Source organism: Schistocerca serialis, chromosome 2, assembly GCF_023864345.2.
Source record: "Schistocerca serialis cubense isolate TAMUIC-IGC-003099 chromosome 2, iqSchSeri2.2, whole genome shotgun sequence".
In the NCBI taxonomy this organism is placed as follows: Eukaryota; Metazoa; Arthropoda; class Insecta; order Orthoptera; family Acrididae; genus Schistocerca; species Schistocerca serialis.
The window spans coordinates 169,028,233-169,040,485 of NC_064639.1; the positions used below are offsets into that span (position 1 = coordinate 169,028,233).

The 12,253-nt window shown below is 54.2% G+C and overlaps 13 non-coding genes across 13 annotated transcripts; all 13 read left to right on the forward strand.

The window, feature by feature from the left end:
• The first annotated feature begins 855 nt into the window (after positions 1-855).
• Positions 856-974, forward strand: LOC126459134 (5S ribosomal RNA). The gene has a single exon (XR_007585777.1). It is a non-coding gene; the product is annotated as a 5S ribosomal RNA (ribosomal RNA).
• An 812-nt stretch (positions 975-1,786) lies between these two features.
• LOC126459476 (5S ribosomal RNA) lies at positions 1,787-1,905 on the forward strand. The gene has a single exon (XR_007585902.1). It is a non-coding gene; the product is annotated as a 5S ribosomal RNA (ribosomal RNA).
• An 812-nt stretch (positions 1,906-2,717) lies between these two features.
• LOC126459146 (5S ribosomal RNA) lies at positions 2,718-2,836 on the forward strand. The gene has a single exon (XR_007585778.1). It is a non-coding gene; the product is annotated as a 5S ribosomal RNA (ribosomal RNA).
• An 812-nt stretch (positions 2,837-3,648) lies between these two features.
• On the forward strand, positions 3,649-3,767 carry LOC126459488 (5S ribosomal RNA). The gene has a single exon (XR_007585903.1). It is a non-coding gene; the product is annotated as a 5S ribosomal RNA (ribosomal RNA).
• An 812-nt stretch (positions 3,768-4,579) lies between these two features.
• On the forward strand, positions 4,580-4,698 carry LOC126459159 (5S ribosomal RNA). The gene has a single exon (XR_007585780.1). It is a non-coding gene; the product is annotated as a 5S ribosomal RNA (ribosomal RNA).
• Positions 4,699-5,510: 812 nt separating this feature from the next.
• On the forward strand, positions 5,511-5,629 carry LOC126459500 (5S ribosomal RNA). Its single transcript, XR_007585904.1, has one exon. It is a non-coding gene; the product is annotated as a 5S ribosomal RNA (ribosomal RNA).
• Positions 5,630-6,441: 812 nt separating this feature from the next.
• Positions 6,442-6,560, forward strand: LOC126459511 (5S ribosomal RNA). Its single transcript, XR_007585905.1, has one exon. It is a non-coding gene; the product is annotated as a 5S ribosomal RNA (ribosomal RNA).
• An 812-nt stretch (positions 6,561-7,372) lies between these two features.
• LOC126459523 (5S ribosomal RNA) lies at positions 7,373-7,491 on the forward strand. The gene has a single exon (XR_007585906.1). It is a non-coding gene; the product is annotated as a 5S ribosomal RNA (ribosomal RNA).
• Positions 7,492-8,303: 812 nt separating this feature from the next.
• On the forward strand, positions 8,304-8,422 carry LOC126459535 (5S ribosomal RNA). The gene has a single exon (XR_007585907.1). It is a non-coding gene; the product is annotated as a 5S ribosomal RNA (ribosomal RNA).
• Positions 8,423-9,234: 812 nt separating this feature from the next.
• LOC126459547 (5S ribosomal RNA) lies at positions 9,235-9,353 on the forward strand. The gene has a single exon (XR_007585909.1). It is a non-coding gene; the product is annotated as a 5S ribosomal RNA (ribosomal RNA).
• An 812-nt stretch (positions 9,354-10,165) lies between these two features.
• Positions 10,166-10,284, forward strand: LOC126459559 (5S ribosomal RNA). Its single transcript, XR_007585910.1, has one exon. It is a non-coding gene; the product is annotated as a 5S ribosomal RNA (ribosomal RNA).
• Positions 10,285-11,096: 812 nt separating this feature from the next.
• Positions 11,097-11,215, forward strand: LOC126459571 (5S ribosomal RNA). Its single transcript, XR_007585912.1, has one exon. It is a non-coding gene; the product is annotated as a 5S ribosomal RNA (ribosomal RNA).
• An 812-nt stretch (positions 11,216-12,027) lies between these two features.
• LOC126459583 (5S ribosomal RNA) lies at positions 12,028-12,146 on the forward strand. Its single transcript, XR_007585913.1, has one exon. It is a non-coding gene; the product is annotated as a 5S ribosomal RNA (ribosomal RNA).
• Positions 12,147-12,253: the final 107 nt, after the last annotated feature.

The following is a 12,253-nucleotide window of genomic DNA, read 5'->3' on the forward strand; positions in this document are numbered from 1 at the left end:
CTTGGATGGGTGACCGCCTGGGAAACCCGGGTGCTGTTGGCTCCCTTCCTTTTCTTTTTGTTTTGTTATTATGTCGCTACCCCTGCCAGCCCAATTTTCAAACTGCCTTTCTGTTGTGACAAAGATGCTTCCTTAACCCTTTTAAACTACTGTAATGGTACGAAAATGCAGTAATTAACTCAGTTTGAGGGAGAATGTGCTAACCAAGTTTGCCAAGAAGACTTTGATAACGACAAAACAGTACGAATCGGCAGTTGATTTCTGAAATACGTCACCGCCAATTTTTGTGTAAAGTTCCAAATTTGATTTGTAATCACGAATTTATTCCTTAGTCGTCTCGTCTCGTCCCGCAGACGTTTGTCGTGCTTGCGCTGTCATATGGACCACGACCCGAGCGGCAGCGAGCGGCAGTCGAGCAAAGTCGGGACAAGTCGGGACGGGGGACAGGGATAGGAATGGCGCGAATGCACTGCAAACTACGCAGACACCTGGTGTGAGGCGAGGAAGCCCACATCGCTACCAGTGGCGCCCTCCAGCACGACACTGCCACACCCCGCACAGGCCCTCCGCTGGACACCAGGGACAAGATGCGTCCTCCGCGTGTGTCGAAGGCTGCACGCGCCCAACGAATGACAGGAGGTGCAACGAGCAACAGTGCGTCTCACACACGCGGCGGTGCGCCCGCTAATTCGGCCGTCGGTCTGCTGGGACGCCGGGCGCGCCCCCCGCGCCGTCCGCGAGGAACTGGCTGTTGCAGAAGGAAGTGCTTTCGTCAAATGCGGCGGAAAACTAACATTTTGTGTGTTGGGAGAGAAGCCGAACGCGAATTCCGCCGTGCTCCTACCTTGCACGAGTGCCGACGGCCATACCATGATGAATACACCGGTTCTCGTCCGATCACCGAAGTTAAGCATCATTGGGCCCGGTTAGTACTTGGATGGGTGACCGCCTGGGAAACCCGGGTGCTGTTGGCTCCCTTCCTTTTCTTTTTGTTTTGTTATTATGTCGCTACCCCTGCCAGCCCAATTTTCAAACTGCCTTTCTGTTGTGACAAAGATGCTTCCTTAACCCTTTTAAACTACTGTAATGGTACGAAAATGCAGTAATTAACTCAGTTTGAGGGAGAATGTGCTAACCAAGTTTGCCAAGAAGACTTTGATAACGACAAAACAGTACGAATCGGCAGTTGATTTCTGAAATACGTCACCGCCAATTTTTGTGTAAAGTTCCAAATTTGATTTGTAATCACGAATTTATTCCTTAGTCGTCTCGTCTCGTCCCGCAGACGTTTGTCGTGCTTGCGCTGTCATATGGACCACGACCCGAGCGGCAGCGAGCGGCAGTCGAGCAAAGTCGGGACAAGTCGGGACGGGGACAGGGATAGGAATGGCGCGAATGCACTGCAAACTACGCAGACACCTGGTGTGAGGCGAGGAAGCCCACATCGCTACCAGTGGCGCCCTCCAGCACGACACTGCCACACCCCGCACAGGCCCTCCGCTGGACACCAGGGACAAGATGCGTCCTCCGCGTGTGTCGAAGGCTGCACGCGCCCAACGAATGACAGGAGGTGCAACGAGCAACAGTGCGTCTCACACACGCGGCGGTGCGCCCGCTAATTCGGCCGTCGGTCTGCTGGGACGCCGGGCGCGCCCCCCGCGCCGTCCGCGAGGAACTGGCTGTTGCAGAAGGAAGTGCTTTCGTCAAATGCGGCGGAAAACTAACATTTTGTGTGTTGGGAGAGAAGCCGAACGCGAATTCCGCCGTGCTCCTACCTTGCACGAGTGCCAACGGCCATACCATGATGAATACACCGGTTCTCGTCCGATCACCGAAGTTAAGCATCATTGGGCCCGGTTAGTACTTGGATGGGTGACCGCCTGGGAAACCCGGGTGCTGTTGGCTCCCTTCCTTTTCTTTTTGTTTTGTTATTATGTCGCTACCCCTGCCAGCCCAATTTTCAAACTGCCTTTCTGTTGTGACAAAGATGCTTCCTTAACCCTTTTAAACTACTGTAATGGTACGAAAATGCAGTAATTAACTCAGTTTGAGGGAGAATGTGCTAACCAAGTTTGCCAAGAAGACTTTGATAACGACAAAACAGTACGAATCGGCAGTTGATTTCTGAAATACGTCACCGCCAATTTTTGTGTAAAGTTCCAAATTTGATTTGTAATCACGAATTTATTCCTTAGTCGTCTCGTCTCGTCCCGCAGACGTTTGTCGTGCTTGCGCTGTCATATGGACCACGACCCGAGCGGCAGCGAGCGGCAGTCGAGCAAAGTCGGGACAAGTCGGGACGGGGACAGGGATAGGAATGGCGCGAATGCACTGCAAACTACGCAGACACCTGGTGTGAGGCGAGGAAGCCCACATCGCTACCAGTGGCGCCCTCCAGCACGACACTGCCACACCCCGCACAGGCCCTCCGCTGGACACCAGGGACAAGATGCGTCCTCCGCGTGTGTCGAAGGCTGCACGCGCCCAACGAATGACAGGAGGTGCAACGAGCAACAGTGCGTCTCACACACGCGGCGGTGCGCCCGCTAATTCGGCCGTCGGTCTGCTGGGACGCCGGGCGCGCCCCCCGCGCCGTCCGCGAGGAACTGGCTGTTGCAGAAGGAAGTGCTTTCGTCAAATGCGGCGGAAAACTAACATTTTGTGTGTTGGGAGAGAAGCCGAACGCGAATTCCGCCGTGCTCCTACCTTGCACGAGTGCCGACGGCCATACCATGATGAATACACCGGTTCTCGTCCGATCACCGAAGTTAAGCATCATTGGGCCCGGTTAGTACTTGGATGGGTGACCGCCTGGGAAACCCGGGTGCTGTTGGCTCCCTTCCTTTTCTTTTTGTTTTGTTATTATGTCGCTACCCCTGCCAGCCCAATTTTCAAACTGCCTTTCTGTTGTGACAAAGATGCTTCCTTAACCCTTTTAAACTACTGTAATGGTACGAAAATGCAGTAATTAACTCAGTTTGAGGGAGAATGTGCTAACCAAGTTTGCCAAGAAGACTTTGATAACGACAAAACAGTACGAATCGGCAGTTGATTTCTGAAATACGTCACCGCCAATTTTTGTGTAAAGTTCCAAATTTGATTTGTAATCACGAATTTATTCCTTAGTCGTCTCGTCTCGTCCCGCAGACGTTTGTCGTGCTTGCGCTGTCATATGGACCACGACCCGAGCGGCAGCGAGCGGCAGTCGAGCAAAGTCGGGACAAGTCGGGACGGGGACAGGGATAGGAATGGCGCGAATGCACTGCAAACTACGCAGACACCTGGTGTGAGGCGAGGAAGCCCACATCGCTACCAGTGGCGCCCTCCAGCACGACACTGCCACACCCCGCACAGGCCCTCCGCTGGACACCAGGGACAAGATGCGTCCTCCGCGTGTGTCGAAGGCTGCACGCGCCCAACGAATGACAGGAGGTGCAACGAGCAACAGTGCGTCTCACACACGCGGCGGTGCGCCCGCTAATTCGGCCGTCGGTCTGCTGGGACGCCGGGCGCGCCCCCCGCGCCGTCCGCGAGGAACTGGCTGTTGCAGAAGGAAGTGCTTTCGTCAAATGCGGCGGAAAACTAACATTTTGTGTGTTGGGAGAGAAGCCGAACGCGAATTCCGCCGTGCTCCTACCTTGCACGAGTGCCAACGGCCATACCATGATGAATACACCGGTTCTCGTCCGATCACCGAAGTTAAGCATCATTGGGCCCGGTTAGTACTTGGATGGGTGACCGCCTGGGAAACCCGGGTGCTGTTGGCTCCCTTCCTTTTCTTTTTGTTTTGTTATTATGTCGCTACCCCTGCCAGCCCAATTTTCAAACTGCCTTTCTGTTGTGACAAAGATGCTTCCTTAACCCTTTTAAACTACTGTAATGGTACGAAAATGCAGTAATTAACTCAGTTTGAGGGAGAATGTGCTAACCAAGTTTGCCAAGAAGACTTTGATAACGACAAAACAGTACGAATCGGCAGTTGATTTCTGAAATACGTCACCGCCAATTTTTGTGTAAAGTTCCAAATTTGATTTGTAATCACGAATTTATTCCTTAGTCGTCTCGTCTCGTCCCGCAGACGTTTGTCGTGCTTGCGCTGTCATATGGACCACGACCCGAGCGGCAGCGAGCGGCAGTCGAGCAAAGTCGGGACAAGTCGGGACGGGGACAGGGATAGGAATGGCGCGAATGCACTGCAAACTACGCAGACACCTGGTGTGAGGCGAGGAAGCCCACATCGCTACCAGTGGCGCCCTCCAGCACGACACTGCCACACCCCGCACAGGCCCTCCGCTGGACACCAGGGACAAGATGCGTCCTCCGCGTGTGTCGAAGGCTGCACGCGCCCAACGAATGACAGGAGGTGCAACGAGCAACAGTGCGTCTCACACACGCGGCGGTGCGCCCGCTAATTCGGCCGTCGGTCTGCTGGGACGCCGGGCGCGCCCCCCGCGCCGTCCGCGAGGAACTGGCTGTTGCAGAAGGAAGTGCTTTCGTCAAATGCGGCGGAAAACTAACATTTTGTGTGTTGGGAGAGAAGCCGAACGCGAATTCCGCCGTGCTCCTACCTTGCACGAGTGCCGACGGCCATACCATGATGAATACACCGGTTCTCGTCCGATCACCGAAGTTAAGCATCATTGGGCCCGGTTAGTACTTGGATGGGTGACCGCCTGGGAAACCCGGGTGCTGTTGGCTCCCTTCCTTTTCTTTTTGTTTTGTTATTATGTCGCTACCCCTGCCAGCCCAATTTTCAAACTGCCTTTCTGTTGTGACAAAGATGCTTCCTTAACCCTTTTAAACTACTGTAATGGTACGAAAATGCAGTAATTAACTCAGTTTGAGGGAGAATGTGCTAACCAAGTTTGCCAAGAAGACTTTGATAACGACAAAACAGTACGAATCGGCAGTTGATTTCTGAAATACGTCACCGCCAATTTTTGTGTAAAGTTCCAAATTTGATTTGTAATCACGAATTTATTCCTTAGTCGTCTCGTCTCGTCCCGCAGACGTTTGTCGTGCTTGCGCTGTCATATGGACCACGACCCGAGCGGCAGCGAGCGGCAGTCGAGCAAAGTCGGGACAAGTCGGGACGGGGACAGGGATAGGAATGGCGCGAATGCACTGCAAACTACGCAGACACCTGGTGTGAGGCGAGGAAGCCCACATCGCTACCAGTGGCGCCCTCCAGCACGACACTGCCACACCCCGCACAGGCCCTCCGCTGGACACCAGGGACAAGATGCGTCCTCCGCGTGTGTCGAAGGCTGCACGCGCCCAACGAATGACAGGAGGTGCAACGAGCAACAGTGCGTCTCACACACGCGGCGGTGCGCCCGCTAATTCGGCCGTCGGTCTGCTGGGACGCCGGGCGCGCCCCCCGCGCCGTCCGCGAGGAACTGGCTGTTGCAGAAGGAAGTGCTTTCGTCAAATGCGGCGGAAAACTAACATTTTGTGTGTTGGGAGAGAAGCCGAACGCGAATTCCGCCGTGCTCCTACCTTGCACGAGTGCCAACGGCCATACCATGATGAATACACCGGTTCTCGTCCGATCACCGAAGTTAAGCATCATTGGGCCCGGTTAGTACTTGGATGGGTGACCGCCTGGGAAACCCGGGTGCTGTTGGCTCCCTTCCTTTTCTTTTTGTTTTGTTATTATGTCGCTACCCCTGCCAGCCCAATTTTCAAACTGCCTTTCTGTTGTGACAAAGATGCTTCCTTAACCCTTTTAAACTACTGTAATGGTACGAAAATGCAGTAATTAACTCAGTTTGAGGGAGAATGTGCTAACCAAGTTTGCCAAGAAGACTTTGATAACGACAAAACAGTACGAATCGGCAGTTGATTTCTGAAATACGTCACCGCCAATTTTTGTGTAAAGTTCCAAATTTGATTTGTAATCACGAATTTATTCCTTAGTCGTCTCGTCTCGTCCCGCAGACGTTTGTCGTGCTTGCGCTGTCATATGGACCACGACCCGAGCGGCAGCGAGCGGCAGTCGAGCAAAGTCGGGACAAGTCGGGACGGGGACAGGGATAGGAATGGCGCGAATGCACTGCAAACTACGCAGACACCTGGTGTGAGGCGAGGAAGCCCACATCGCTACCAGTGGCGCCCTCCAGCACGACACTGCCACACCCCGCACAGGCCCTCCGCTGGACACCAGGGACAAGATGCGTCCTCCGCGTGTGTCGAAGGCTGCACGCGCCCAACGAATGACAGGAGGTGCAACGAGCAACAGTGCGTCTCACACACGCGGCGGTGCGCCCGCTAATTCGGCCGTCGGTCTGCTGGGACGCCGGGCGCGCCCCCCGCGCCGTCCGCGAGGAACTGGCTGTTGCAGAAGGAAGTGCTTTCGTCAAATGCGGCGGAAAACTAACATTTTGTGTGTTGGGAGAGAAGCCGAACGCGAATTCCGCCGTGCTCCTACCTTGCACGAGTGCCAACGGCCATACCATGATGAATACACCGGTTCTCGTCCGATCACCGAAGTTAAGCATCATTGGGCCCGGTTAGTACTTGGATGGGTGACCGCCTGGGAAACCCGGGTGCTGTTGGCTCCCTTCCTTTTCTTTTTGTTTTGTTATTATGTCGCTACCCCTGCCAGCCCAATTTTCAAACTGCCTTTCTGTTGTGACAAAGATGCTTCCTTAACCCTTTTAAACTACTGTAATGGTACGAAAATGCAGTAATTAACTCAGTTTGAGGGAGAATGTGCTAACCAAGTTTGCCAAGAAGACTTTGATAACGACAAAACAGTACGAATCGGCAGTTGATTTCTGAAATACGTCACCGCCAATTTTTGTGTAAAGTTCCAAATTTGATTTGTAATCACGAATTTATTCCTTAGTCGTCTCGTCTCGTCCCGCAGACGTTTGTCGTGCTTGCGCTGTCATATGGACCACGACCCGAGCGGCAGCGAGCGGCAGTCGAGCAAAGTCGGGACAAGTCGGGACGGGGACAGGGATAGGAATGGCGCGAATGCACTGCAAACTACGCAGACACCTGGTGTGAGGCGAGGAAGCCCACATCGCTACCAGTGGCGCCCTCCAGCACGACACTGCCACACCCCGCACAGGCCCTCCGCTGGACACCAGGGACAAGATGCGTCCTCCGCGTGTGTCGAAGGCTGCACGCGCCCAACGAATGACAGGAGGTGCAACGAGCAACAGTGCGTCTCACACACGCGGCGGTGCGCCCGCTAATTCGGCCGTCGGTCTGCTGGGACGCCGGGCGCGCCCCCCGCGCCGTCCGCGAGGAACTGGCTGTTGCAGAAGGAAGTGCTTTCGTCAAATGCGGCGGAAAACTAACATTTTGTGTGTTGGGAGAGAAGCCGAACGCGAATTCCGCCGTGCTCCTACCTTGCACGAGTGCCAACGGCCATACCATGATGAATACACCGGTTCTCGTCCGATCACCGAAGTTAAGCATCATTGGGCCCGGTTAGTACTTGGATGGGTGACCGCCTGGGAAACCCGGGTGCTGTTGGCTCCCTTCCTTTTCTTTTTGTTTTGTTATTATGTCGCTACCCCTGCCAGCCCAATTTTCAAACTGCCTTTCTGTTGTGACAAAGATGCTTCCTTAACCCTTTTAAACTACTGTAATGGTACGAAAATGCAGTAATTAACTCAGTTTGAGGGAGAATGTGCTAACCAAGTTTGCCAAGAAGACTTTGATAACGACAAAACAGTACGAATCGGCAGTTGATTTCTGAAATACGTCACCGCCAATTTTTGTGTAAAGTTCCAAATTTGATTTGTAATCACGAATTTATTCCTTAGTCGTCTCGTCTCGTCCCGCAGACGTTTGTCGTGCTTGCGCTGTCATATGGACCACGACCCGAGCGGCAGCGAGCGGCAGTCGAGCAAAGTCGGGACAAGTCGGGACGGGGACAGGGATAGGAATGGCGCGAATGCACTGCAAACTACGCAGACACCTGGTGTGAGGCGAGGAAGCCCACATCGCTACCAGTGGCGCCCTCCAGCACGACACTGCCACACCCCGCACAGGCCCTCCGCTGGACACCAGGGACAAGATGCGTCCTCCGCGTGTGTCGAAGGCTGCACGCGCCCAACGAATGACAGGAGGTGCAACGAGCAACAGTGCGTCTCACACACGCGGCGGTGCGCCCGCTAATTCGGCCGTCGGTCTGCTGGGACGCCGGGCGCGCCCCCCGCGCCGTCCGCGAGGAACTGGCTGTTGCAGAAGGAAGTGCTTTCGTCAAATGCGGCGGAAAACTAACATTTTGTGTGTTGGGAGAGAAGCCGAACGCGAATTCCGCCGTGCTCCTACCTTGCACGAGTGCCAACGGCCATACCATGATGAATACACCGGTTCTCGTCCGATCACCGAAGTTAAGCATCATTGGGCCCGGTTAGTACTTGGATGGGTGACCGCCTGGGAAACCCGGGTGCTGTTGGCTCCCTTCCTTTTCTTTTTGTTTTGTTATTATGTCGCTACCCCTGCCAGCCCAATTTTCAAACTGCCTTTCTGTTGTGACAAAGATGCTTCCTTAACCCTTTTAAACTACTGTAATGGTACGAAAATGCAGTAATTAACTCAGTTTGAGGGAGAATGTGCTAACCAAGTTTGCCAAGAAGACTTTGATAACGACAAAACAGTACGAATCGGCAGTTGATTTCTGAAATACGTCACCGCCAATTTTTGTGTAAAGTTCCAAATTTGATTTGTAATCACGAATTTATTCCTTAGTCGTCTCGTCTCGTCCCGCAGACGTTTGTCGTGCTTGCGCTGTCATATGGACCACGACCCGAGCGGCAGCGAGCGGCAGTCGAGCAAAGTCGGGACAAGTCGGGACGGGGACAGGGATAGGAATGGCGCGAATGCACTGCAAACTACGCAGACACCTGGTGTGAGGCGAGGAAGCCCACATCGCTACCAGTGGCGCCCTCCAGCACGACACTGCCACACCCCGCACAGGCCCTCCGCTGGACACCAGGGACAAGATGCGTCCTCCGCGTGTGTCGAAGGCTGCACGCGCCCAACGAATGACAGGAGGTGCAACGAGCAACAGTGCGTCTCACACACGCGGCGGTGCGCCCGCTAATTCGGCCGTCGGTCTGCTGGGACGCCGGGCGCGCCCCCCGCGCCGTCCGCGAGGAACTGGCTGTTGCAGAAGGAAGTGCTTTCGTCAAATGCGGCGGAAAACTAACATTTTGTGTGTTGGGAGAGAAGCCGAACGCGAATTCCGCCGTGCTCCTACCTTGCACGAGTGCCAACGGCCATACCATGATGAATACACCGGTTCTCGTCCGATCACCGAAGTTAAGCATCATTGGGCCCGGTTAGTACTTGGATGGGTGACCGCCTGGGAAACCCGGGTGCTGTTGGCTCCCTTCCTTTTCTTTTTGTTTTGTTATTATGTCGCTACCCCTGCCAGCCCAATTTTCAAACTGCCTTTCTGTTGTGACAAAGATGCTTCCTTAACCCTTTTAAACTACTGTAATGGTACGAAAATGCAGTAATTAACTCAGTTTGAGGGAGAATGTGCTAACCAAGTTTGCCAAGAAGACTTTGATAACGACAAAACAGTACGAATCGGCAGTTGATTTCTGAAATACGTCACCGCCAATTTTTGTGTAAAGTTCCAAATTTGATTTGTAATCACGAATTTATTCCTTAGTCGTCTCGTCTCGTCCCGCAGACGTTTGTCGTGCTTGCGCTGTCATATGGACCACGACCCGAGCGGCAGCGAGCGGCAGTCGAGCAAAGTCGGGACAAGTCGGGACGGGGACAGGGATAGGAATGGCGCGAATGCACTGCAAACTACGCAGACACCTGGTGTGAGGCGAGGAAGCCCACATCGCTACCAGTGGCGCCCTCCAGCACGACACTGCCACACCCCGCACAGGCCCTCCGCTGGACACCAGGGACAAGATGCGTCCTCCGCGTGTGTCGAAGGCTGCACGCGCCCAACGAATGACAGGAGGTGCAACGAGCAACAGTGCGTCTCACACACGCGGCGGTGCGCCCGCTAATTCGGCCGTCGGTCTGCTGGGACGCCGGGCGCGCCCCCCGCGCCGTCCGCGAGGAACTGGCTGTTGCAGAAGGAAGTGCTTTCGTCAAATGCGGCGGAAAACTAACATTTTGTGTGTTGGGAGAGAAGCCGAACGCGAATTCCGCCGTGCTCCTACCTTGCACGAGTGCCAACGGCCATACCATGATGAATACACCGGTTCTCGTCCGATCACCGAAGTTAAGCATCATTGGGCCCGGTTAGTACTTGGATGGGTGACCGCCTGGGAAACCCGGGTGCTGTTGGCTCCCTTCCTTTTCTTTTTGTTTTGTTATTATGTCGCTACCCCTGCCAGCCCAATTTTCAAACTGCCTTTCTGTTGTGACAAAGATGCTTCCTTAACCCTTTTAAACTACTGTAATGGTACGAAAATGCAGTAATTAACTCAGTTTGAGGGAGAATGTGCTAACCAAGTTTGCCAAGAAGACTTTGATAACGACAAAACAGTACGAATCGGCAGTTGATTTCTGAAATACGTCACCGCCAATTTTTGTGTAAAGTTCCAAATTTGATTTGTAATCACGAATTTATTCCTTAGTCGTCTCGTCTCGTCCCGCAGACGTTTGTCGTGCTTGCGCTGTCATATGGACCACGACCCGAGCGGCAGCGAGCGGCAGTCGAGCAAAGTCGGGACAAGTCGGGACGGGGACAGGGATAGGAATGGCGCGAATGCACTGCAAACTACGCAGACACCTGGTGTGAGGCGAGGAAGCCCACATCGCTACCAGTGGCGCCCTCCAGCACGACACTGCCACACCCCGCACAGGCCCTCCGCTGGACACCAGGGACAAGATGCGTCCTCCGCGTGTGTCGAAGGCTGCACGCGCCCAACGAATGACAGGAGGTGCAACGAGCAACAGTGCGTCTCACACACGCGGCGGTGCGCCCGCTAATTCGGCCGTCGGTCTGCTGGGACGCCGGGCGCGCCCCCCGCGCCGTCCGCGAGGAACTGGCTGTTGCAGAAGGAAGTGCTTTCGTCAAATGCGGCGGAAAACTAACATTTTGTGTGTTGGGAGAGAAGCCGAACGCGAATTCCGCCGTGCTCCTACCTTGCACGAGTGCCAACGGCCATACCATGATGAATACACCGGTTCTCGTCCGATCACCGAAGTTAAGCATCATTGGGCCCGGTTAGTACTTGGATGGGTGACCGCCTGGGAAACCCGGGTGCTGTTGGCTCCCTTCCTTTTCTTTTTGTTTTGTTATTATGTCGCTACCCCTGCCAGCCCAATTTTCAAACTGCCTTTCTGTTGTGACAAAGATGCTTCCTTAACCCTTTTAAACTACTGTAATGGTACGAAAATGCAGTAATTAACTCAGTTTGAGGGAGAATGTGCTAACCAAGTTTGCCAAGAAGACTTTGATAACGACAAAACAGTACGAATCGGCAGTTGATTTCTGAAATACGTCACCGCCAATTTTTGTGTAAAGTTCCAAATTTGATTTGTAATCACGAATTTATTCCTTAGTCGTCTCGTCTCGTCCCGCAGACGTTTGTCGTGCTTGCGCTGTCATATGGACCACGACCCGAGCGGCAGCGAGCGGCAGTCGAGCAAAGTCGGGACAAGTCGGGACGGGGACAGGGATAGGAATGGCGCGAATGCACTGCAAACTACGCAGACACCTGGTGTGAGGCGAGGAAGCCCACATCGCTACCAGTGGCGCCCTCCAGCACGACACTGCCACACCCCGCACAGGCCCTCCGCTGGACACCAGGGACAAGATGCGTCCTCCGCGTGTGTCGAAGGCTGCACGCGCCCAACGAATGACAGGAGGTGCAACGAGCAACAGTGCGTCTCACACACGCGGCGGTGCGCCCGCTAATTCGGCCGTCGGTCTGCTGGGACGCCGGGCGCGCCCCCCGCGCCGTCCGCGAGGAACTGGCTGTTGCAGAAGGAAGTGCTTTCGTCAAATGCGGCGGAAAACTAACATTTTGTGTGTTGGGAGAGAAGCCGAACGCGAATTCCGCCGTGCTCCTACCTTGCACGAGTGCCAACGGCCATACCATGATGAATACACCGGTTCTCGTCCGATCACCGAAGTTAAGCATCATTGGGCCCGGTTAGTACTTGGATGGGTGACCGCCTGGGAAACCCGGGTGCTGTTGGCTCCCTTCCTTTTCTTTTTGTTTTGTTATTATGTCGCTACCCCTGCCAGCCCAATTTTCAAACTGCCTTTCTGTTGTGACAAAGATGCTTCCTTAACCCTTTTAAACTA